Source organism: Stylophora pistillata, chromosome 2, assembly GCF_964205215.1.
Source record: "Stylophora pistillata chromosome 2, jaStyPist1.2, whole genome shotgun sequence".
Lineage (NCBI taxonomy): Eukaryota > Metazoa > Cnidaria > Anthozoa > Scleractinia > Pocilloporidae > Stylophora > Stylophora pistillata.
Genome location: NC_142520.1, coordinates 7,222,111 through 7,248,749, shown reverse-complemented (window position 1 = coordinate 7,248,749; position 26,639 = coordinate 7,222,111). Strand labels below are relative to the sequence as shown.

The 26,639-nt window shown below is 40.1% G+C and overlaps 1 protein-coding gene and 1 non-coding gene across 2 annotated transcripts in view; both read left to right on the top strand.

Annotated features, from left to right (window-relative positions):
* The window catches only part of LOC148736903 (uncharacterized), a 334,451-nt gene that overhangs the window by 216,914 nt on the left and 90,898 nt on the right, over positions 1-26,639 (top strand). The window lies entirely within an intron of this gene.
* Positions 9,716-13,827, top strand: LOC111324141 (uncharacterized). Its single transcript, XR_015997238.1, has 2 exons — positions 9,716-10,653; positions 11,926-13,827. It is a non-coding gene; the product is annotated as an uncharacterized LOC111324141 (transcript).

Below are 26,639 nucleotides of genomic sequence, written 5' to 3'. Positions count from 1 at the left end.
TCCTTGTGGCTAAACGTCTTCAAATCATTTTGCATCGTCTCCCAATTAAAATAACATCTTAAAATGCGGCGAACCACACGTCCTTCTTTATTCTAAACATCCTCCCAGTGTCTATCTCATGGAAACTTGGACAAGCATATGGGGGAAGTTGTTCAACACGTTACAGACCAGCAACATGATGCCACTATTGCATACAAAACTTTATTTCCGTTCGAATTTCAGGATAGCATGGTGCTAGTTTCTCCGAACAAAAAAGATAAATAAATAAATAACTTCGACTCAATGAACACGCCTATTGAACTCCACCATTACACTACAATAAATGATACTGAGAAAAATGTTGAATAAGATAATATGAAATCACCAGTTACTGAGTTTAAAAGTTATCAACAATATTTACAGCAAGTATCACGAAGCTCTAAGATTCAAATATCATCTTTAAAATATCTAAAATCAATGAGAGTTCGCTCAAATTCGTCTAAACTGTTTCTTCTTTTCGCAGCAGAATATAACAGGTGGAACATATAACATAACAATGCATAGCTACTATAATGTTGTACTGTTTTAAACGATGACGGAGTTCATATCTTGAAGACAAGCCATATTAATACACAATCATTTGGCTCAAATGAAAAGTCGTGTACAAGTTCTTCCTCTGAGATCAGCTCAGAAAACTGTAAAAAAATGTTCAGTATTGGTTTTTTCCTTTTTCCTCGCCCCGATCCCGCGACACGCTGAGCAGGAATTACTTGCGTGTTTGCAAGATGTCTTATGCCCAAGTATCTGTCTTTCATCTTAATGTCTGATGCAGTTCTTTACTTCCCTTCACATTTTCTTATCATTCTCTCAGCCTTGAAGTTACGAGTCTCTGCTGTTTTTAATAAATAATGAAAATCTTCGTCTTCTTCTGAGAACCCTGACAAAATTCTCTCCAGCCGTTTTAACAGGTCGTGCTTTCTTCTACGTAATTTACGGAAAGAGGACTCTACGACATCCTCTTGGAATCGTACTTTCTTTTTTACTGAATGTTTGCCGCATTCGTCATTGCTTTCATCTCTCAGAGATTTTAACATATTGCTTATCTTGTCAAAAAATGGTTGTCTCCCCGTGCTGCATTGCTGTTTATTTATTGTTCCTCTCGATCTTGTCTCTCTCAAAGCTACGATAGCCTGACTTATCAAATCAAAGTTCAGATTCGAACTGTTCTTGGAGTCAAAGCCAACATTTCCTGATTCTTTGTCTTTCACTTCTTCTGATTTTACGGAGGCTCTCGACTGTTTCAGTGTGTTACTGATTGCATCGAAAAATTCTCTTCTCTCTTTTGATGTCGACCTACGCTCCTCATGGATAAGTTCATACAGCTCATTTTCGTTCACATTATTCTTAGCATCCAAGAGAGCCTGGTTGATTATACCGATGAAAAAGTTCATGCAGAGGATAGTTAGAGTGAAAAGAAGTAAGAACGCAAATATTTTGGCGTATATGGTATTAGCTTCTGCAAGTTCAATGATTGATCTAGCTTTCACTCGACCAAGAGCCAGCTCAAGTTGGAAATAAGCTCCTTTTAGCACCGAAGAGTAGCGCTCAGATACAGAGCCAAACATCAAGACACCGAAGTGCAAAAATGCCACAAAGAAAATAACTAAAACAAAGATAAACGAGGACAAAGATCGTGCAGATATCTTCAATGTTTTGGAGAATAGAGCAACATGGCTGTTAAAGCGAATGATTCGCAAGAGCTTGGTAGTGACGATGAAAATAAGGATACCAAGGACGGCATTTTCCACTTCTTGGCAAGTGATAGCTTCTTGGAAACTTGGATTTGCGTAAATGTTGTTATGCACTTTGCCAATGGTTGAAATGACTATACTCTCTCTTATTATGGACATCACCACGGCAAACAGAGAGAAAACAATTTGATATATTTCGATCCAGTTCCACATGGACTTGAAATATCGAGAACGATGATTGTAAAGCTTGAAGCTTTCTCTCCCAAAATACGCAAAAACAGATGCAATGAACAGAAACGTGCAAATCAAATAAAACTGATACGAAGAAGTGTCAGTAGGATCAATTGATAGAATATAAATTTGCATCGAAGGTGTTTTCAGCCCAGATGCTTGAACCTCGTAGAAGTATGTGGCAACACCTAAAGTACTTGCGGATGGACTAAACGTAGAAAACTCTGCGATGACTGCTCTGGTTTTTCTGTCAAGCCAACTGTTTTTTTGTAAATCTGTTACTATGCTGAATCCTGTATGATTCTGATATCCGAGGTCTGCTACAAATCCTCCTCCATGATAATACGAGAACTGTCCCCACTTAGGTTTAGTCTCAGTTTCGTCAACGTGTTGATATCGCCATGGCCTCGGGCAAAGTCGTAGTAATTCGTCATTCCTCGTAGCATTGTCAACAGGCCTCCAGCCTGGTTTATTGTACGCGGTCTTGTCTTCGTTCTTTATCGAGTATTCCTCGAAACATTCTTCGAAAAATTTTTCCAAATAGTTTAGGACTTTACATTGTGCTACATTTTGGAAAAGAAAGGACTATTATCAGGAAGTTTGTTTCGGTACTCATTGCACTCAGCGGTTTGTATCATTTCACACTTTTAAATAGACATGGACATTTCTGTTATGAAAAATTAAAGATGTTTGTAGAACTCTTAGAATTTACCTACAGGGGAAAGGAATGCCATTAGTTGAACCCAAATTTTACCTTGAATAAAAAACGCAACTTATCTGCTGATCACTAACCGTAAGAATGGTGAAAGGCCGAAGGATTCGACACTATTATTTCACTATCAGAGTCGGTTATATTTGTGTGACTATAAAGTGGAAAAAGTGTGTGTGTGTAAATAGCCTTGTCAGTGAGATGCAAAAAGTAAATAAATAAATAAAAAAACAAAAACTTACTCGATTTCACTCTGAATTGCCTTATTCGAGCCATGCCGACAAGAATAGAGTGTTTATTACCAATGTACATTGTTTGTTTCTCCTCTTGACCGTTGTACCATCTGCCAGAAAACACTCCTGGGATGAAAACTTGCTGTAACCAGTTCCAGTACATAATGTTGTTTTTCACCTGAATCAACACGAGATCGTCGGATTAAATATATCCCGTTTGATTTATAGGTTTAGCAGTAGGGATAGATTATTAGAAGTTCAATCCACACAAACGAGTAAGTTTTTTTTGGGCCCGTTTTTAGAGTATTGTTTCTAATTGGCAAAATTATTTCTATTTCCAACTGCACCCCACTCCCTCAGAAACTAATTTTTATTTATTTATTTCAATGCTGTTTGTGTGAGTTAGCAGCCGCTTTCTAAATCTCCTCTTTAAACCCTGCGACTCCCATAAGTGATTAACATAGAAAATTTTCCCATGATATCCATACATTGTTCAGTAAACAGGTAATGAGAATGCTCAAACTTATCATGAAGAAGTTGATGCTTTGATCTAATACCAAAGTCTTGTAAGTAATTAACGAGAAATGTGTAGCAGCCAGAGGGGAGAATTAACAAAATGTTCTTGGGAGTTCAAGGGTGATAGAATGTCAATCTTTTTATGGGATTATACTACTTCGTTTGAGTTTGAGGCTGCACACTGCAAAGTTGTAATATATTAAGTACCCTCTGGGGTTACTGTGTATGTACCCAGAATACATTGCTGGAATAAAGTTGTGTTGAAGCGGCCATGTTGTTTGACCTCGTGGGTTTATATCACTAGCAATATATTACATTTTGGCGACGAGGATCGGTCGTTTTTCCACGTCATTCAAAAGTGCAAGGTCTTTGGACAACGCTGTGTGTGTTGTGGCATAGAAGATGGCCAGCACTAGTGCGAGTGGATTATTTGGACGTGTTGGCGAGTTCAACGTCGCACGTGAAACGTTTAGTGCCTACGTTGAGAGGATGGAAATGTTCTTTACAGCCAACAACATTGTAACGACAACAGGAGAGGGAAGCGCTGCCACCAACCTTGTGGTAGCGAACAGGAAACGTGCCATTTTCCTGACAGAAGTGGGGCCAGAGGTATACACAACCCTCAGCAACTTATTGGCGCCCACTAAACCGAAGGATGTGTCATTCACTAACATTGTGGAAGTCTTGGAGAAACACTACAACCCGAAGCCACTGGAAATCGCACAAAGTTTTCACTTTGGCACGCGAAATCAAAAATCCGAAGAATCAGTTAGCGATTATGTGCTGGCTTTGAAGAGATTGGCGGTCCACTGTAATTATGGTGAATTCCTCAATCGGGCGTTACGTGACCGATTCGTATGCGGACTGAACAATCCGAAGATACAAAACAAACTACTGAACACAGATGACCTCACATTCGAAAAGGCTTGCAGTATTGCCAAGACCATGGAGATGGCAGACAGGAACACCCAAGAATTTCACCCTTCACGCAGTGAAACTGTTCAAGTCAACAAGTTGACAGAACAAGGAAGTAAAAACACTGAAAAGAAGAACACTGAACAATTGTCATGTCCTAGGTGTGGGGGTAATCATTCAGGTCAGTCTTGTAAATTTAAGTCAGCAAAATGCTACAAGTGCTCCAAGATTGGGCATTTAGCTTCTGTTTGTCGCAGTAAGGATGAAAAGAAAAAGGGTAAAATTCATAGTGTACAGGCTTCAGAATCAGGCAATGATGAGTGTGAGGATGAGGAATTAGGAATTTATTCTCTGAATTCGCTTGACCAAAACAAGCCTAATTGCAATAGGTACACTGTAGAAATGGAAATCAATGGTAAACTGTGTATGATGGAGTTAGACACAGCTGCAGATTTCTCAATAATGAGTAGAAGTGAATATCTAGAGAGGTTTGCAGACAAGCCTCTGTCTCCTTCTAAAGTAACACTTAAGACATACACGGGTGAATTACTTGATGTGTCAGGGGAAATGCAGTGTGACATAGTGTATAAGGGTAAACAATACTCTCTACCCATTCTTGTAGCCAATTATGATGCAAAACCTACTTTACTTGGTAAAAACTGGCTGCGGCACATTAAGTTTGAGTGGGGTGAGATATTTTGTATTCCCAAGGGAGACCCTAGGAGTGCTGATAGTCAACTGAATGAGTTGCTATCTAAACATAGCGAATTGTTTACTGAGAGTTACAAAGGTATGACGGGCCTTGAGGCCCATATTACTATGAGAGACGATGCAAAACCTGTATTCGTGAAAGCGCGTAGGGTTCCATACGCTTTAAAAGAGCAAGTCGAAAAAGAGTTAGACAAACTAGAAAAGCATGGTGTTATTAAGAAAGTTGACAGGTCACTTTGGGCTAGCCCAATTGTGGTAGTGCCAAAGGCTGATAACACTGTCAGAATATGTGGAGACTACAAATCCACTATCAATCAGTCAGTTGAAGATGAGCAATATGTTTTACCTACTACTCAGGATTTGTATGCTGCTCTGGTTGGCTCTAAGGTATTTAGTAAGCTTGATCTATCACATGCCTATGCCCAGCTGAATGTTGACAAAGAAAGTCAAGAGTACTTGACAATTACCACTCATAAAGGCCTTTATTCCTACCAGAAATTGCCCTATGGGGTCAAGTCATCCCCAAAAATCTTTCAAGCAAAAATGGATCAAATTCTTCAGGGAATTGAAAAATGTGTTTGTAAACAAGATGACATCTTGATAGGGGGCAATGACTGGCAAGAGAATCTCAAGATACTTGCTGATGTGTTGGACAGGCTACACCAATACAATTTGCATTTAAAACTGGCAAAATGCGAGTTTTTGAAACCTGAAGTGGTTTATCTAGGTCTGAGAATAAGTGCCGAAGGCCTGCAACCGGTGGAGGAGAAGATCAGTGCAGTGAAAAGAGCCCCAGCCCCAAAGAATGTGAGTGAATTAAGGTCCTTCCTGGGCATGGTTCAGTATTATCATTCCTTTTTGCCAGGGCTGGCTACAACCTTAGCACCTCTGCATAGGCTTTTGCAGAAAACTATTCAATGGGAATGGACAGATGACTGCCAGAAAGCTTTCGAGGCATGCAAGGAGGGCCTCACCAGTGAGTCGCTGTTGGTCCACTATGATCTAAATCGTGAGCTTAAGTTAGCTTGTGACGCATCGAGTTATGGTTTGGGGGCAGTGCTTAGTCATGTAATGGAGGATGGTCAAGAAAGGCCAATAGCATATGCATCACGTACCCTCAGCTCAAGTGAGAAAAATTATGCTCAAATTGAACGGGAGGCCTTGTCTATTATTTTCGGGGTAAAAAAATTTAATCAGTTTCTATATGGACGAAAGTTCACTTTAGTAACTGACCATCAGCCATTGTTGGCTATTTTGGGCCCAAAAGCTGCTATACCCACACTTGCAGCTGCCCGTATGCAGCGCTGGGCACTTGTCCTTTCAGCATATGACTATAACATTGAGTACAGGAGCTCCGAGAAGCACAGCAACTGTGATGCCCTTTCTAGATTACCCCATGAAGAGTCTAAGATTGGCAGTGAGAGTGAGATTTACAATGTAAGTGCCATTGACAAAGATTTCCCCATAACTGCAAAAGAGATTGGGAAAGCTACATTGATGGATCCAGGGTTAAGCAAGGTACTTGATTGGGTCATGGTGGGGTGGCCAGAGGTTTGTGATGAAGATTTAAAACCCTATTACACCCGTCGACATGAACTTTCTTGCGAACAAAATTGCATTCTCTGGGGTTCCAGGGTGATCATTCCCCCAGTATTTAGGGAAAAGATGTTGGAGGAGTTGCATTGGGAGCACCCAGGCATTTGTGCAATGAAAGCAATAGCACGCACCTGTGTTTGGTGGCCCAAGATGGATGAGGAAATTGAACAAAAGATTAAACTATGCTCAGTGTGTCAGGATGTGCGGACCTCTCCACCTTGTGCCCCATTGATACCCTGGAAATGGGCCACGCGACCCTTTCAGCGTATTCATGTTGATTTTTGTCAGAAAGGGAGTGATTTTTTTTTTGTGGTGGTTGATAGTTTTTCAAAATGGATAGAGGTTAAGCACATGACCTCAATCACCACAGAGAAAACCATAAATGAGTTGCGTCTTATATTTGCCCAACATGGTTTGCCCGAGGAGTTGGTATCAGATAATGGGCCACAATTTGTTTCAAGTGAGTTTGCTGAGTTTATGTATAAAAATGGCATTAAACATACCCTAACTCCTCCTTATCACCCACAATCAAATGGTGCTGCTGAGAGATCAGTCAGGGTGGTAAAGGAGGCGCTGGTCAAACAAGTTCTAGAGGGAAACAAGGGAAGGTCTATCAAACATAGACTAGCAGACTTCCTCTTGAGATACCGTACCACCCCACACAGCACCACAGGTGCTACGCCAGCAGAACTGCTGATGAGACGTAGACTGCGTACTCGTTTAACTCTAGTGAAACCTGATCTAGCCAAAACCGTAGAGAGTAAACAAAATAAGCAGAAGGAATATAAGGATTTAAAGGGTCATCAAGATAGGCTGTTTGCAGAGAATGACATAGTTCGAGTGAGAAATACTCAAGCCCGTAGCAATACTGAGAGGTGGATTCTGGGAAGGGTAGTTAAGGTCTGTGGACCCAGAACATATTTAGTCAAGACTGGCTATAAGACCAGATATGTTCATGTTGATCATTTAATTAAAGCATATGATCAGGTGCCATATGAAACTAGAGAGTTGGACATACCTGTCCCAGAACTGTGTGAGCAACCCACTCTAAGTGTAGATAATAGCCAAGTTTCATCCGGGGTGCCGCAGCCACCAGTCAATTTTTCAGATAAAGATGATGAGCCTAATTCTAGTATTAGTGAAGAGAATTTAAACACACCATCGCCGGTTGTTCTGAGGCGATCAGAGAGAATTAGGAAACCTGTTGACCGACTGAACCTGTAGTGAATGTTATGGCTACTATTGTGTTACTGGTAAGGATATCTTATTTGTAAGGGGAAAGCAGTGTAATATATTAAGTACCCTCTGGGGTTACTGTGTATGTACCCAGAATACATTGCTGGAATAAAGTTGTGTTGAAGCGGCCATGTTGTTTGACCTCGTGGGTTTATATCACTAGCAATATATTACAAAAGTCTCTTGTTCCCTGTCTGTCACATGATATTCTTGCTCAAAACGTCAATCACCAGAGCGAAAAATGCCTTAGCTAATCCCTGAATTGTTTGTAAACATTTTTTCCAGTTCTTGAGGAGGCTGGCAAAGTCAATGTTACCCCTTGTATACTCAATTTTGACCCCCACATAGGAATAAAAGTTGTAAGATAAATCAAACACGGAAATCTCAGTAATGGATTAATCAAAATAAAAAAAAATAAAAAAAAAAACCTTTACTCACCTTGTGCAAGTTTGGTAGTCCATCTCGAATTGATTTCGTCATCATGTACCGATGGTCATTTTTGTTTCCATAGCACACTACCATTAGCAAGAAAACGAAGACCAAGTATATAACCACCTCTGTGAAGTAACGTGTCAGGTTCTTTTTCTTAGCTTGTCTTCTCCTCATCTTTTCCACTTCAGATAATTGCAGGGGCCAAAACTTTTGTTTAGAGTAGCCAGTCTTCACTTGCTGAGGGCTTTCAGAGGCATGTACTTTTGATCTCTTTCCTTTTATCCTTAAAATGGCCGCGATAGTTAAAGCTGTGAAGAACACCTTTAGTGGTTCCTTGATTGTTACGTCCTGGGCAAATGAGATAAGCATCGAAGACAGCCACTGCTCGCTGACACTCTTTTCCCAAGTTAGGCTGTAGAAGATTGAAAACGCAGCCGAAACAGTACAAGAACAGAACAGCAAAAGCCAAGCGATATCAGTGATCAGGGTACCTTTATCACAGTAGCCGTTGTTGGTTGCAGACTTTTCAGCTCCTTTCCGAAAAAGTAACGCTATGACAATGTTTATGGGTGCAGCAACAAGTATGCTTTCAATGCCAGTCACAACTTGTCTCCACGACATTTTAAGCGGTCCAACTTGAATAGGCTGTTCATAATTTCCTTCTAAATTATAGAACATCGCGTTAGCAAACATGGCTGTCAAAAGCACTGACAGACAGCAAGAAAGCCGTTGTACTCTTGTAAAGCGGCTTCTTCGTAGCTTCGCTGCAACTGAAATCCAAATATGCCACTCCGCGAGGCCTCTACTCCAACGTCTTGCAACTTCACTGCCAAAATCCAATTGATTTGAGTTCTTGTAAACTGTTCGCTCGATGCGCCCGTCTCCCCGCTCAAGAGCAAACCACTGACTCGCCATAAATGTCCAGGACTGGTGAGATTGTGCGTCCCGAATCAGAATTTCCTCTAGAAACCACGAAGGATTATCTCCAAAATTATCATGACCAATCTGTAGTTCTTGAATCGAACCAAGTGATTTGTTAACATAAAGTAGAAAAACATCGGAATTACCGCGAGAGAATAACATATTAACTGCACCAGGCTCTTCTTGGCTGAGATGAAGAATGCCACTCTTTCCTTCAGAACCGTAAATCTCCAAAGCAACATGAGCAGTCGTGCCCGAGTTTCTCCAGGCCCCGGTAGTAATCACTATTTCGTATTCATATGTACTATTTGGAGAGGATGGAAGGTGGATCTGTAGTTCTCTCTAGAAAAAAAAAAAAAACATGATAAAGCATGAGTTATTTACATGGCTAGCTAATTCATATTCTTCATTAGGTTTTTTGTTCCATTCCAAAAATACATAATGAAACCTGAAGACGGTTTAATCTAATCGACTATTAATTTTGATAATAAAAATTAACGGTAAAAAACTACGACGTTTCGAAGTCTGCATGACCTCATTATCAAGTAAAATGTTAAAACTGATGTAAAATTGTAGCTCAGAGATTATATACAAATAAAATGTGATAACTTCATTAGAATAATGAGCGTTCATTGTTATTGGTGTTTAGCATGTCAGATCGTGCAGTATATGTTTAAATAAATACTTTTGCACGTATTGAGTCAGACTGCGTGTTTAGCTTTGGTTTTTGTTCGCGAATGAATAGCATTTCGTGAATTAGACAGTCCATTTTTCCGCGGCATTTCTTGAGAACGGAAAACATTTCCTCTAGGCTAGTGGACGCTACACTGTGGGCTTCTTTCAGATGCTTGCCAATGACAGAGGCTTTATGTTATTCTATGCGTTGATGAAGATGGCGTGTGGTATAACCGATATAATCCGCATCGCACGAATCACATTTAAAAGTGTAAACAACGCATTGGTGGTTAATTAAAGCGGGCTTCTCTTCTTGTATCTTGAGCTTTCCCTCGATCTTACGACTCGTGAAAACTGGTTGTAGGTCAGTTCCGATTTTCCGGCCAAGATCTTTCAGCTGATGTCTTACTGTGTCGGCCGATTTTTGGTCTTTAAATGGTAAAGTTATTCTGACAGGTTTTTGTGTAGCCGCGTCAAGTTCAGTTGGGGTTTCGTGACGGCTTTGGATCGTATAACTCGTGTACCAGGCGATAGCTGAGTTGATGAGTTTCACTGGGTACTTAAGCTTAGTAAACATCCGCTTGAGATGCTGGCATTCCTTCGTAAAAGATTCTTTCGTTGATGACAGGCGGTAAGCTCGGTTCAGCATTGTATTCAGCAGAGATCTTTTGTAACGCTGATCGACATGGCTCTGGTAATGTAAGAGCAGTCCTGTATCAGTTGGTTTATGATATACGCTTGTTGTCAGGTGGCAACCGTTTTTCTCAATCATCATACCGAGGAATGGAAGCTTGTTGTTTTCAGCAATTTCCATTGTGAACTGTATGGCAGGATGGCATTCGTTCAATGTTGAAAGGAAGGCTGTTGCGGCTTGAATATTTGGCATCGTGGCTAATGTGTCGTCGACGTACCTTTTGTAGAAACTTGGTAACTTGTTGTTGCGATCCAGTTGTTCTTCAATGGAGCACAGGAAAATGTTTGCCATAAGGGGTCCCAGGGGCGAGCCCATGGCCACACCGTCCACCTGCTCGTAAAGTTGACCGTCGAACTGAAATAGCTGATCTTTGGTTGCTATTCTTAAAAGTTCGGTAAGACCTGTCTTTGTGAGGTTGAGACCATGCGTTTCATTAAACCAGTTGTTTTTAAAGGCTTTTTCAGCGATGATCTCAATAGTCTCGTCGAGTGGCACGTTGGTAAATAAAGCACATACGTCATACGACACGAGAATGTCATTCGGGTTGAGTGGTGTTTCCCTTATCACTTCGGCGAAGGAGAAGATATCGCAGATAGTGTGCTGATTTAATGAAAGGGGCTTAAGCTTCTCTTCAAGCCACTTGGCCAGGGCGAAGTTGTAGGTCCCAATCGATGATAGTATCGGTCGCATTGATAGTTGCTGTTTGTGAGTCTTTGGAAGACCATAAAGTCTTCCAAAGACTTTATGGTCGTTTATGATTGTTGCCAGTTCTTCGACTTTAGAAGTCGAAGAACTGGCAACAATCATCGAAAGCGTTCTCAACAAATGTCATCGCCGAGGAGCTAAGATCAAAAGTGAAACAGAATGCTATGTTAAAGATGGAAATGAACACCATCTATGACGAAATCCGCCAACAATGTTCACCGCTACAGTACATGCTTACCTTACGCGTTATGACAGATCTTCGAAAGAAACTTTACGAAGACGTAATGACCAACCACACGAGCAAGATTGCAAGGTTAATCAACAAGGAATTTGACGTTGACGAACACATTACAAACATCTCATCGTACCGACTGTCATTCTTTGAAAAGTTAGTTCTCTGCCGTGGTTTGAAATTCTCCATCGCTCAACCTGTGCCAGCTCGTGATGTAAAAGCCAGCTTTGAAAAAGCTTACTGGCGACTTGAACCCACATTACCGGAGGACCAAAAAGAATTAGCCGCCGCGACTCTTCGCTCGATTGCCCTGAATTATATTCAAAGGAGAGGCCCAAGACCACCCAAAGCACTGCAACAAGCCATAAATCAGCTTAGACGAAGGGAAGACATTGTCATTACAAAACCCGACAAAGGATCTGGCGTAGTAGTAATGGACAAGACAGAGTACATCCGTCTACTAAGTGATGCTTCCATCAAAGACACAACGAAGCTCACCCCTATCAACACAGAAAGACCAAAAACACGCGGCCGGCCTCCTAAACACTACCATCCCTTACTACAAAAAGAAAAACAGCTGGAGTCCGTCGTCAGAAAAATCCTGCCAAAGCCGATTGCTGACACAGTTTGTCGCAAAGGTTCCCGGCTTGCTCACCTTTATGGTCTTCCAAAGACTCACAAACAGCAACTATCAATGCGACCGATACTATCATCGATTGGGACCTACAACTTCGCCCTGGCCAAGTGGCTTGAAGAGAAGCTTAAGCCCCTTTCATTAAATCAGCACACTATCTGCGATATCTTCTCCTTCGCCGAAGTGATAAGGGAAACACCACTCAACCCGAATGACATTCTCGTGTCGTATGACGTATGTGCTTTATTTACCAACGTGTCACTCGACGAGACTATTGAGATCATCGCTGAAAAAGCCTTTAAAAACAACTGGTTTAATGAAACGCATGGTCTCAACCTCACAAAGACAGGTCTTACCGAACTTTTAAGAATAGCAACCAAAGATCAGCTATTTCAGTTCGACGGTCAACTTTACCAGCAGGTGGACGGTGTGGCCATGGGCTCGCCCCTGGGACCCCTTATGGCAAACATTTTCCTGTGCTCCATTGAAGAACAACTGGATCGCAACAACAAGTTACCAAGTTTCTACAAAAGGTACGTCGACGACACATTAGCCACGATGCCAAATATTCAAGCCGCAACAGCCTTCCTTTCAACATTGAACGAATGCCATCCTGCCATACAGTTCACAATGGAAATTGCTGAAAACAACAAGCTTCCATTCCTCGGTATGATGATTGAGAAAAACGGTTGCCACCTGACAACAAGCGTATATCATAAACCAACTGATACAGGACTGCTCTTACATTACCAGAGCCATGTCGATCAGCGTTACAAAAGATCTCTGCTGAATACAATGCTGAACCGAGCTTACCGCCTGTCATCAACGAAAGAATCTTTTACGAAGGAATGCCAGCATCTCAAGCGGATGTTTACTAAGCTTAAGTACCCAGTGAAACTCATCAACTCAGCTATCGCCTGGTACACGAGTTATACGATCCAAAGCCGTCACGAAACCCCAACTGAACTTGACGCGGCTACACAAAAACCTGTCAGAATAACTTTACCATTTAAAGACCAAAAATCGGCCGACACAGTAAGACATCAGCTGAAAGATCTTGGCCGGAAAATCGGAACTGACCTACAACCAGTTTTCACGAGTCGTAAGATCGAGGGAAAGCTCAAGATACAAGAAGAGAAGCCCGCTTTAATTAACCACCAATGCGTTGTTTACACTTTTAAATGTGATTCGTGCGATGCGGATTATATCGGTTATACCACACGCCATCTTCATCAACGCATAGAATAACATAAAGCCTCTGTCATTGGCAAGCATCTGAAAGAAGCCCACAATGTAGCGTCCACTAGCCTAGAGGAAATGTTTTCCGTTCTCAAGAAATGCCGCGGAAAAATGGACTGCCTAATTCACGAAATGCTATTCATTCGCGAACAAAAACCAAAGCTAAACACGCAGTCTGACTCAATACGTGCAAAAGTATTTATTTAAACATATACTGCACGATCTGACATGCTAAACACCAATAACAATGAACGCTCATTATTCTAATGAAGTTATCACATTTTATTTGTATATAATCTCTGAGCTACAATTTTACATCAGTTTTAACATTTTACTTGATAATGAGGTCATGCAGACTTCGAAACGTCGTAGTTTTTTACCGTTAATTTTTATTATCAAATGTATTTCTAAACATTCTCTGATTACGACTGTTAATTCCCAATAAAAGAATTCATCTCAAGAAACCTTTAAAGCAAATAATGAAAGAAGTTGGTAGCTTGATCTATTAGAAAATTTTTAGGACTTATTTACAAGAAAATGTGTAGCAGCTCGGGGTGGGAATTAACAATCAGATCTTGAGAGTAAACAGTTATACAGTGTACTGGAGAGAAAACCCCGCTAAAACAATGGTCACAAGCAAAGTCTGGTTTTATACTTACATTTTTTGCGTCTTCCATGTCGAATTTCCTTACGATAACTAGTGCAGACATATAACACAATAAAATCACCGCTACAGCCACAATTACTGCAATATTTCCATTCTCTGGTAACTGCTGGAACTCGACTAGAACCTTGTCAAAGTCAATAGGATTCGGTTCAACTAAAAGACTTCCTCCAAATGATGTCAAATGATTGCAGCTACAACTTATAAATCCATCTGATGCTGCTAAAACCTGGAATTACAATATACGGAAGATGTAAATAATAAAAATTATCATTGTGGCTGCCACTTCTAATCAATCTCTATCTTTCCTTTTTAGGAAGCTTTCCATGTTGCTTTCGCTTTTGCTGGTTATCAAATTTATTCGTCTTTTTACGATAACCGGAACCAACGGAATATGTTATCGAATCAAAGTTGGCTTGAATGCAATGAGAAGCCTAGTGAGTAAAGATTACTACCATACCGCAGTAATTTTGCGAACATTACTCAGGATGGAACGAAGTATCTAAAATGTGTTGAAAGCAATGCCAAATTATAGCAACAAAATATTTGTCCTAAAATATTTAAGAGCGGCCGTCTGTAAATATAGCCAGGAGGTGTGCAATATAAAAAACTCGAAAGTCCCCTAGATTTGCCAGAATATAGGTCTGGATGCACTATTTCTAGAAAAATACTTTGAGTTCAATTGCATTCTAATTTTTCGCGAACGGCGGCAAAGTCGGTCCGGTTTTGTGGCTCTCACGTTAGCTTCACGGGGTTAAGACAACCATTATTTGAGCGTCGCTTGAAAATAAAGAAAACAGTAAGTGTGACCAGCTATTTTCCTAATGAAAAGAACATGTATTATTTACAAACAGTCTGAAGTGTTCTTTGTTTGATTCGGTCGCAATCTAAAGTTTTGGGGAGTTTTTGGTTTTTTCGAATATTTCACTCCTTTTGGCGGGAAAAATGGCAAACTTAAGAGGGTAAAATCGCACCTTGGTAAGTGGGATGGGGTTATATCAAGCTAGTCCAGCGAAAGAACAAGCTTTCTTCTTTAAAAAACTCCAGTAAAAATTTTCGGATACATAAACTACGAAATTTTAGGACCCCAAACAAAAGTGACTAAGATGTCAAAACGCGCCATTCTTTGTCACGCAATTAGAGGTGAAATATAAAAAATACGCACGTGGAAAAGACAACAGGCCGCTTTGGGAGCGAAATATCACTACCAATCTGAGTAAAAAGCTAACTTTGATCAACATTTGTCGTTTCTGCTGCTCAGGTTATTTGAGATCTAACATTTTAGCAGTTATTTTCGAAACAAAACAAGCCAAAATGCACCATCGTCCAGTTCGAAGCGGCCGAGGACGAAACTGTAAAATAAATGTGTTTGCCAAAATTACACTTTGATTTGAGTATTGTTTATAAATTTGTACCTACTATGCATCAGCGCCAGATATTGATTGTGTATTCGCTGCTGTGAACCACCCTCCGCTGTCTCAAAAGGTTCAGAAAGGATTGCGTGACAGGCAGACCCACAAGTCCTGGGCCACAATTACAAGAGCACGTGTCTTTACCACAAACACTGGCACTCTTCCCTTATATTCAGTATTATTTCTTTGGAAACGCTGAATTATGCTTGAACGCTCTTGGGGGGACTCGCATATGAAAATGCTTGTAATAACTAAAGGCAAGTCTTTATCCGCTGTCGTCACTATGGTCAACAACTTAATTTTCTCATACTTTTATTAATTAATGCGGGAAAAATAACTGGGGGAAAAAAACTGAAGCAAAACTACATGTACTAGGCCTTCAGTAACCATCATTAGGTACCTTCTCGAGTTATCTTATTGTTTATACACTACATAACGTCTACAGAATCAATAAGAAATCGTGAAAACTATTGAGATGTTACCTGCCCCAGCGAGAAGACCATCTGCCTCCGTTTTCAAAGTTAAATCAAAGCAGTCATAGAGCCTCAGGTGACTCTCGATGTTTCTTTTGCAGGTTTCTATCTCCTCACATAAAGTATTTGTCGGGTTAGAACCACTGCATCCACAAGGCCCTCCAACAATTTCAGAGTAGCCACAGATTGCCATTACATATACAGAACTATGCAAAAGCGCACCGTGGTACATATTATCGACGTAGCAGTAGTCTGATTGTGTGTCACTCGTGAGGACGTTAATTTTATTTGTGTATAAAGAAAGTGTCAAAGTGATTGTCTCAGTTATTGCATGCTAAGCGCTAGATGTTTGGTCATGATTCCCAGACACTTGTACACAGGACAATACCTATCTGCCTAAACCTTCTCCTATCTAACAATGTGGGAAGCTTACAGCTTCAAAAGTAGAACAACGTTACAAGCAAAAACACGATAACATGACAAGTAAACAATGTGTTCCTACACCAATCAAGATGTAGAAAATTGCCACTGATTAGATAAGCTTTGAAAGCTTATCTGATGAAGTCTGAAAAATAATGTCATCGGATTAGTGAATGGAAAAGAGGAGGCGGTGCCCTTGCCGCATGTCACGCAATCCTTACAGAACATTTAGATCAGCGGAGGGCAGTTAACGGTTGCGGCTTTTGAAGTGAATACAAAATCCTTGTTTCTGCACTAATGAAGATGTTACAGACCACTGATGAGATAAGCTTTGAGAGCTTATTTTATGAAGCCTATAAAATGTCAATAGATTAATGAATGAAAAAGAGGAGGGGGGGTGAATAAAGGGAAAAATTTCCCCCAAAAGTATTCAAGCATAATTCAACGTTGCTAGACGAAAAAAAAAAACTGAATATTGAGGAAGAGTGCTAGTATTTGGGGTAAAGACGCGTGCTCTTCCACTTGTAGCCCAGGACTCGAACCCTCCTCTCACGCAATCCTTAGTGAACATTTCGAGACAGCGGAGGGCATTTCACGCGGCGAATACACACAATCAATATTTGGCGCTGATGCATGATATGTACAAATTTATAAACAATACTCAAATCAAAGTGTAAATATGGCAAACATATCTATTTTACAGTTTCTATCTGTCCTTGGCCGCTTCGAACTGGACGATGTTGCATTTTGACTTGTTTTGTCTCGATCATAATTAGCTTTTTATTCACACTTGTAACGATATTTGCTCCCAAAGCGGCCTGTTGTTTTTCTACGTGCGTATTGTTGATTTTTCACCTCCAATTGCGTGACAAGGAATGGTGCGTTTTGATCTTTGAGTCACTTTTGTTTGGGGTCCTAGAATTTCATAGTTTGAGTAGCCCAAAAACTTTATTGGAGTTATTTGAAGACTAAACCTTGTTCTTTTGCTGGACTAACTTGATATAACCCCATGCCATGTACCAAGGTGCGATTTTACCCTTTTAAGTTTGGCATTTTTTTGTCCGCCAAAATGAGGGAAATATTGGAAAAGGCCAAAAACTCCCCAAAACTTTAGATCGCGATGGAATCAAACAAAGAACACTCCAGACTGTTTGTAAATAATACGTGTTCTTTTCATTAGGAAAATATTTGTTCACATGTACTGTTTTGTTTATTTTCAAGCGACGTTCAAATAATGGTTGTCTAAACCTCGTGAAGCTGACGTGAGAGCCACAAAATCAGGATTTTTCCCCAGTTCGCGAAAAATAAAAATGCAATTGAACTCAAAGTATTTTTTTTCTAGAAACAGTTCGTCCATACCTGTATTCTGGCAAAGCTTGGAGACTTTCGATCTTTTCATATTGCACACCTCCGGGCGATATTTACGGACGGCCGCTCTTAACTTTACGCCTACCCGACAGCCAGATGATATCCACTTTTCAAATTTTTCTGACCAGTAAACACAACTGCCTAAGGTCATCTTTAGAGTATAGTTCTGATCTGTTGTGGAATTATAAACTGGTATCACAGGGATATTTTCACCCTTGGGTGGGGTGGGTGGTGGATCTTTGACTTCGACGCAGGAACGCTTCCCTCGCCTTTCTCTAACACAAGATCTTTTCTGTCTTTTGTGAGGTAAGTTCTCTGTGGCGTTGACATTTTTTACACCAAGAAAGTATTTTCCCGAATGCTGTGCCAGTACTTGTATCGGTGCATGTGGATTCAAGGAGCAGACTGTTTGTCCTTGACTTTCGCCATGCGCACTTAGCATCCAAACACACTTTTTGTCTTGAGAGATTGTGGCATTGAGGTCGTGGTCTTGAGATGTTGGCCGCTGACCATATCGCATATAGACAAACAGATATAGGGTTGGGTCTTGAGCTTTCATTTCCAGGATCAGCAAGGTGTTTTCATATTTGACGTTTATCTCGTGGAAGCGTATATCATTATTCTTCGTGAAATACCATGACTTCTTTAGAGAGTCTTTTTGAAGTTTCGGAGGCGTAACGATAACAATGTCTTCTGCGAGATTTGATACTTTAATAAGCTCGCTGTCGTTGTTTTTCAACTTCAGGGTTACAACATCAGAGTCAACTCGCTCCTTTGTGTCGTCCCAAGTGTAAGGGTTGTAAGAGAATGAGAGCATCTAAAAAAAAGAATAACAACATTTAGATTTTCGTTTGTTTGTTTTTACAAGGTATTTGGTCGTACTATTAAAGGTAAGCTAATGCACTGATGAGGTTCAGAAGGCCGAAACAGTACTGTCTGCAGTTAGATATAGCTCTTTGGCATAATAAAGCTTTCCTTTCATGTCTGAATTGAGCACTCCACTAGGATGGGTCATGTCATGCAATTGCGCGATGCTCACTGTTTACTAGTTTAAGCACTCTGGCATTGCCTTGGTGATACCGAAACAGGCTTGTAGGGATAAAAACGTAGGCGTCATATTTTTCTACTAAACATATATATATATATATATATATATATATGCCGACACAGAAACAAAGCGTTGCTACGCAACAACTGAACTTTAAAGTTTTTAAGTTTACCGCGCATTATGCAAATTTTCCTAGTATATAAACGATAGTCACATGAATATTCTTTCATTAAACCCCTGAAGAGTGAAGCGATTCACGAAACAGGCTTGTCGGGAAATGTAGTTACGTCCTTTTTTCCTCTCACAATATTTATATATATATATATATATATATATATATATATATATATACTCTATACTATTTCGTTGCAGTGAATGGATTTCAAAGAGCGCTCAACTCTTGGAGGAGCATTGTGTATTAAATCAAGCCAGTTCAAAACTTCAAGAGTGATTCATCGCTTTATTGCTGCGACAGTCTTGTTTCGTATGGTCTAAGGTTGACGACACTCATCAGGCAACATCAACGAATGACCGTTACATTTGGATACTGGCAGTTAAATTCAGACATTGTTGCTATGGTGCTTTCTATTTTGTTGTGCGCGCTAAATAAAGGTTTTTAAGTACGTATCTATCCCTGTGGGGGCACGAGGATGCTAACTCATTAGGTTTTTCAAGGGTGCATAAATCTTTCCTGCAGATAATTACAAATTTTTCATAAAGACACAGACTGCATTTTTTGTTGACATTGTTGTAAGTTTTGCACTTTCTGATTACTTTCCACTTCGTGCTGAAAGGTATCTTGGCTTCTTTCAATTTCCATACGTGCTTTGATAGTTCAGTGGCGTTTCTTTTCTTGGCGTAACGGAAGGATGCTTTGTGGTTCCTGTAACGCTCTTTGAAGTTTGTTGCAAATCCGACGAGGGATTCTATTGTTGTGTCGTAGGTTCCGTTCTTGAGTTCAAAGGTTACGTCTAGGAAGCGAACGGTGTTTTGTTCGCCTCGATCGTGATTTTTAGTTCATTCGATTTAAAAACATTGGTCACTTGCTGTTTGATTTTGTCAATTTCCCTTGGTGCAGCTTTACAGACTGCTAGACCATCGTCACGGTAGAGCCCTACTTGGTCTTGGAAACCGGCGGTGATACAGAATTTGTTTAATTGAAATTAGCCTGTATCCGTAATTGGATCCTCCTTTGTTATCCGCTAAGTTGACTTCGGTCGTGTATCTTTAATAGATCCTTAGTTGGATTTCATATTGGGTTATAGGCTTCCCCTGCCCGGTCACCATGAAAAGTTAAATTTCCCGGGAGACCACGTCTTCGATCACGTAAATCACGTCTTTGATTGCCGTTTTGCCAGCATCGTTGTCCTGATAGCGCAGTGGTCATCACACCTGACTAGTAACAGGAGGCACGTAGGTTCAAATCCCGCCCAGGGCAGATATTCTTTTCAAACATTTATTTTATTTTTAAGTATGATTACTTGGGGTGTACAGGGTCAGGGTTTCCCTCGCATACAGAATATATATATATATAGCTCTTTGGCATACAAAGCTTTGCTTTCATGTCCAAATTGAGCACTCTAACTAGGATGAGTCATTGCTCTGCAATTGCGCATGCTCGCTAGTGTACTCTAGTTTGAGCACTCTGGCATGGCTTAGACGATACCACAAAGGTTGGATCGTTTGGGGTGACCATAATGGTTCTCCTCCATCCTAGCATTAGCACTGCACTGATGAGGCCCAGAAGGCCGAAACAGTATATATATATATATATATATATATATATATATATATATATATATATATATATATAACTGCAGACAGTACTGTTTTTATATATATATATAATATATATATATATATATATATATATATATATATATATATATATATATTCTGTATGCATATATATATATATATATAACTAACTGCAGACAGTACTGTTTCGGCCTTCTGGGCCTCATCAGTGCAGTGCTAATGCTAGGATGGGGGAGAACCGAGACGTTCACCCCAAACGACCCAACCTTTGTGGTGTCGTCTAAGCCATGCCAGAGTGCTCAAACTAGAGTAAACCAGCGAGCATGCGCAATTGCAACGGCAATGACTCATCCTAGATAGAGTGCTCAATTTGGACATGAAAGCAAAGCTTTGTATGCCAAAGAGCTATATCTAACTGCAGACAGTACTGTTTCGGCCTTCTGGGCCTCATCAGTGCAGTGCTAATGCTAGGATGGGGGAGAACCGAGACGTTCACCCCAAACGACCCAACCTTTGTGGTGTCGTCTAAGCCATGCCAGAGTGCTCAAACTAGAGTAAACCAGCGAGCATGCGCAATTGCAACGGCAATGACTCATCCTAGATAGAGTGCTCAATTTGGACATGAAAGCAAAGCTTTGTATGCCAAAGAGCTATATCTAACTGCAGACAGTACTGTTTCGGCCTTCTGGGCCTCATCAGTGCAGTGCTAATGCTAGGATGGGGGAGAACCGAGACGTTCACCCCAAACGACCCAACCTTTGTGGTGTCGTCTAAGCCATGCCAGAGTGCTCAAACTAGAGTAATGTGTGGTAGGCGAAAAAAAAAATACATATACATCCCTACAGACCTGTTTCGTGGCTGCCCACTCATCAGGGGATTTTAATTGCAGAATAATGCGGTACCATCGCTTTTATACTAATTGCTAATTAACATGTTTATGCATAGAAAAGCAATCGAAGCCTACAACCACTCCGCTCTATGTCCACAGCAAATCTAACCACCCCCTCTGCATTAAAAAGAACATCCCTGAGGTTATTAACAAAAGATTATCTGAAATCTCATCAGACGAGGAAGCCTTCAAAGAAGCAGCACCACCCTACCAAGAAGCGTGAAAGAAAAGCGGTCATCCATACACCCTTAGACTCACCCCACCACAGCAGCCACGAGAATCTACCACTAACAGGAAAAAGAGACATAGGAACATAATTTGGTTCAACCCACCAATTAGCAAACATGTTCAAACCAACACAGCAAGAGAATTTCGAAAGTTGATCGAGAAATGCTTCAAAAGAATACTTGCCCGATTAGGCTAGAAATACATCGAGTCTGCGTTTACGGCATGAATGCCTACCTGAGCATCTACAAAACTTGTTTTATTCACTCCGGTGATCATCAATTGGCTATCAGACGGTAACTTAAACCGCCCTTTTCCTGCTTTTATTTCCAGTCCTGAAAGTCTTTGGAGGCTATATCTTCCAAGTGTCATAGACAATTGACCTGCTGTGATTGATATCGCTTTTTCATCAGGGACAGTCAAGGTCAACACTGAGTCTGCAACGTTCTCGAGGACCTTCATAGAAATCTTTACCAACATCTTACCCTGTAGAAATGACATAAATAAACGTAGAATATAAGCCCATTATGAGTCGTCAAAAGTTTGAAACAAAATAGTTCGGAGTCTGAATGAAGGAGGGAGTGACAATGAAGTAAATAGCAATCCGCTGCGGACCATTTACCAATGAATTAAAAAGTAATGACCATAGGGTTAAAAGAGAGAAAAGAAGGATTTGGTCGCATACGCAGATACGTAAAAAAGAAAGTTTAGTTTATTAGTAGACTTTTCGACACCATCTAAACCTACATTACAATACCTGTTCTTGAAAACTTGATTCTGAATCCTCTGAAGCAATCACTGCTGCTGCCTTCAAAACGCTATTTAAACATAAAGCCAAGTTTTTCGCTGACTCAATTGCCAGCTGTAGGTCTGCAATGTCTTTTTCCTGGGCAAGAGACCTTAGGAGGTACGTCATTGAACGGACCGCAGACAGGGAGATATTCTGTGGAGTGCAAATTAAATTGAGCGGCTGAAGTTGGTTTATATTTTAGGTTTTGTTCTCATTGACCTTTGGAGAGATGTTCTGCGATGAACTAGCAAATGTAAGTTTAAAATTATAATAACTAGGCATGAAATACTTTTTTATGTGTTGTCTTTCATTTTGTTTAATCTTTGTTGTTGTTGCTGTTGGGTTTTGAAAAATGTCATAGTATAAAAAGTCGACATAGCGACCAAAGTTATTCAAACATTAGTATATTGTGCATACCACTCCCCTATTTTTGTCCCATGAAAAGCAATATTATGTAACCTACCAGTGACACGTAGCTCACTTTATCCAAAACCTGAAGAGCAGAACCGATAACTGATGAGCTTTGAAGCAGGTCCAAGACATTTTTCGCTTCCAACGAAGAAATTTTTTCAACAATGTAGTCCATTACCTTGAAAGTGACAAACATGTACAACTGAATATCATTTTAGGCAGGAAAGAATCAAGCAAATAAACTATATCCCACACCTGAGGCTCATTCCCAAGGAAATCCTTCTGAAGGTATATTTAGACTCAGGTCACCCGATGATAATGCTACTGACACCCATCAAAGTTTTATATGGATTGGATTGGTCCTAAGACAAGTTCGAATATACGTCCGAGCCGAAACTAAGGAATGTGTGTGGGTGATTTACGCTGATGGAATTTTTTTTAAAGTCCATTTTGAAGACGTTGAAAATACTCGTTTGAATTCAATTTAAGGCTGTAAAGAGTTATCTATTTTATTCATAAGAAGCCCTTTTGGTATGCCCAAATGTTCAGACGCAAAAACAATGGAAAGAAGACATAACAAACGTAGCCATGATTCTTGAGCATCAAAAATATTAGATATTAGAAATGTAATCCTCTGATTTGCTAAAAAAATATGCTTATTCACTTAATATAATGCATTTGTTTGTTATTGGAAAGTTAATGTTTCGATTTTTGTTTTCAATCATGATGAACTTGATTTGTTTCACTATTTAAGTTTGCATTAGTCTTCTAAAACTACCATGTATCTCTCCTTCAAACTCATTGAAGTTTCTTGCAAAACTGATTGTAGGACAGAGTTCGCAATTAGCGCCGCTTTTCTCAGGTTTCCATTATTGATGAATTTATTGAATAAACTGTCATCTGCTGTGAGAAGGTTTATGATACCATCTGGCTTTACTTGCTGAAGTGGCTTGATCTGAAAAATTCAAAAGCAGGTATCGACTTGGTTACATGCCTTGTTGAAATGGCTTGCTCTGAAGAAAGTCAAAAGCAGGTATCGACTTGGTTACATGCCTAAAGAGAGTTTGACAGCATAACTAACCATCATTCCACGAGTGCGTGTTGGATATGAGATGATAGATAGACAACGAGGCACGTAGCCCCGTGTTGGCTATAATCATCTCATATCCAACAACCGCGAGTGGAATAATTGTTTTATTTAAATTATAAAAAAAAAAACATCCTCAGATATTAGGCCCGGTTCAAACGTATTTTGAATTCGCGATGTGTGCACTGCCACATTAGCGGTCAATTTTTTACTGGGGTAGACAATTGAGAGTTGACTAGACGAGACAAATTTACGCTACCCACTTCCCCGAAGCGGCTAAATCAGCGTTTAATTTTCCCTTGGGGTACTCCGATGACAATCTATCTGTCGTGTGCAAATATGCGCTACCTACTCTTCCAAAATAACTGAATTTTGATGCCAAAATTTTTTTTTTCCGATTAGTCACGAACTTTTTCGCGTCGCTTCGGCCAAAGTCCCTCAGCGCTACAAAGAACAAAAGGACTATTGTTTACTACTTAATGTGTGAATTTGAGCCGGAACAATAGACCATTTCTGGATACGTGTGCCGAACTTAGAGAGTTAAATACATGTGAAGTACGACGTTTGAATCAATTAAATTCGACAGTTTTACATTAAATGCGACTTTTTCTGTATTTGCGACTGAAACAGTCGAAGACTCGACTTAGGTTCGACTATTGATTCAAACGTCGCATCTCACATGTGCCGAACTTAATGAGTGAATTATAGGATATTTAGGCAGAGCCCCATACCCATGGAATATGGTCAACATCTTTTCCTTTGGTTGTCACGTGACTGAGCGAGCGTACGTACGTACGTAAGTAAGTGCCCTCTGTCATGTATGCTATCACGAAAGTACTAAATGATCAAATTTGAAAATATGGCGTCCGCGCGGCCGAACCTCAAAATTCACCCGCCTCTTGGTTAGCTCAATTGGTAGAGCGCCGGACTGTTGTGCGAGAGGTCGTGAGTTCAAATCCGACCGGACCAACACTCATAGTCTTTAAATAACTGAGAAGAAAGTGATGCCTTTGTAATAATACCTGCAAATGGCTAGACTTTCTAGTCTTCTCGGATAGGGACGATAAACAGAGGTCCCATCTCACCAGCCCTTGTATGTCATAAAAAAAAAAAACCACACACTGTTCGAAAAGAGTAGGGCACCTAGTGCCCTGTGTTTTGGTCTATCTTTGTGAAGTGTCTATCAAATTGATGGGGGGTACTGCGCCTTTGAATATTGTATAGAAAGGGCGCAATATAAATAAGGAATTCATTCATTCATTTTGAAATATGATCCACATGCCCATTTGCACACAACTGAAAATATTTAGCGATTTGTATCTTTCATTTTGATTTTTTAGTTAAAACGTAATATGCACATATCGCTTTTCTCGTCGGAAATAAGTTCTTTAATTAGTCTTCTTTCGCTGGAGCTTGTTTTTTGGAAAAGATACTTTTTAAAAAATTACTGCGCATTCTGTTTGCTTTCTTGGTTTCTCCAAAATTTTGACTTTTCACAGGCACGTGTTACACGTAAGTGCCAATGGGGGTTAATCTATACTAAATGGATTTTTGGCTTAAATTTTAATATATGTTAAAGATATTTTGTTGCAAAATTTTCACTTTTTAGTGGGAGCTCCGCGTTTAGGCTCGGCTAAATCTATATATTATGATTCATTTATTACCCACAAACCGCCAGGAATTCTGTTTATGCCATGCTGGAAAAAGCCAAAACAGCACAAAAAAATGGTGGGAGACGAAGGAATTCAAAGTTCTTGCTTTGCAAAGACAATATATAGTTGTTTGAGGTGCGGTAATTACTTTTCAGGTGTTCGGTTTTTGAAAACGAAGAGGGCACTCCTGGGTGGAAAGTGGGAAAATCTGTGGCATATTGCGATTCTTGTTTGAATGAAATGATGGGACGTGAATCAAGTCAGATTATCATGACGAAAAGCCAAGATGACGAAGCAAAACAAAGAGCAAAAAAAAAGCATCAGTTAATTAATTGAGCAAACGCTCACTCAGGGAAGTCTTCGTCACGGTCTAGCAAATATGTGGTGCGCCCGGATATATTGACAGCGAACAGAGTTAAATTCAACAGAGTTGAATTTAAGAAATGGTAAACACCACAGCGTACACTATTGAGTTATGGATGCACGCGGGAGGTTGCTAAGCACAAAAGATACGTAAGAGTCGCTCGAGGCGATAGCCGAGAGCGACTCTAGCTTCTTGAATGCTTAGCAAACCTCCCAAGTGCATCCATAACTCAATAGTGCACGCTGTGGTGTTTACCATTTGTTTTATAACAAAACATTGATACATTGTAGCTAAAGAGTTCCCTTTTATTTAACAAATCTTACGCGACCAGAAAAAACAAGCATGCGCGGAAAAATAGTCTTTGCATTTGCTCACGTCAGCAGCGTACACCCATGGGCAAATGGGGGACGCTAAATTGACCAATCAGAGCGCGCGCTTTACTTTGGTTATGTTATAATTGACGTTTGAATTAAATGCCGGATTTAACTATTTTAGTCGACTATAATAGGAGTTAAGTTCGGCACATGTGAAATTCGACATTTGAACCGGGCCTTAGACAAATCTTCTCGATTGTATTTTGTAAGAAACCGGTTGTTACAAAGTGCAGATATTAGATTATGGTATATTGGCTCACATACCATAATGCCTAAGTCAATAAAAGGTCTTGAA